Below are 1068 nucleotides of genomic sequence, written 5' to 3' on the forward strand. Positions count from 1 at the left end.
CATAGATTATTTTCAGAGCAATTTTTCCGACTTTTTATTTATTTTTTCTTTTCTCTAGACTGTGTTCTGGCTGTAGACCTCCTCAGTGCTGTGTTTCCTGAACAGAATGCGCTCAATTTGCCAAATTTACATAAATTTTCAATCAGATCTTTGCTCTTTCGTTCTAATTTATTTTAATTTATTTTAATGAAAATTTGAACTTTGAGAGATTAAACAAAAGATAAAAGTGTGAAAATGTTCCTGTCTCTCCGTGTGTATATGTGATGAGTTTTACAACCTTAAAACATCTATAATTGTAAAAATATTCTTAAAAAATTTTCTAAAATTATGTAAATAATTTGGATTCACTTATCAGGAGTTATTAGAATGTATGTGATAAACTTCAACCAAACCAGCAGCCACCAACGTCATTCTCAGCACTGGTAACCCCAACCAAAGGGAAAAAAAATCAAAATGATAACAAACTTAAACTATTTAAACTCTGCAAACATATTTACATGTCTGCACATTTATGCAAATCAGAGGAGGTTTGCAATTTAAGCCTATTCATTAACTTAAAGAGAATGTTAATTAAGCTGTAATTAAGGTGTGTAAGAAGGGTTACTTAACACAGTGCGTAGCGGTGTAAGCTGTCACCACAGGGGGTCTTTTGTAAAACTCTAAAGCTGTTATAAAAGCATATATACTTTAAATTAACTTCCACTGCAGTACAGATCACTTTATTCTTGTCATCAATATATATGCATGTTTTGGGATGGAGGGGGGACTTTTGCTTTGTTCACATTTCATAAATCTTTGTAAGCCCTTCCCATTGTATAAACACTGCTCTCATGGTGTCTCAGGCGGGGGGCGAGGGTCACACGGCCCCCCCACCATGCGTTGCAGAGGTCAACAAGAGCAGCTTAAAAAATCTACTTCATGAAAACACGGAAGGTCCTCATGGGAATGAACACCCACCCAACAGACACACCTCCCATCCCTCGTCTTAAAAGCAAATTGAAGGGGGCTTACATGATTCTCAACCCCCCCCCCCAACAAATACCAGGAAAGGAGCAGCTCCTCCTCATA

This window comes from Oryzias melastigma, linkage group LG22, assembly GCF_002922805.2.
Source record: "Oryzias melastigma strain HK-1 linkage group LG22, ASM292280v2, whole genome shotgun sequence".
Lineage (NCBI taxonomy): Eukaryota > Metazoa > Chordata > Actinopteri > Beloniformes > Adrianichthyidae > Oryzias > Oryzias melastigma.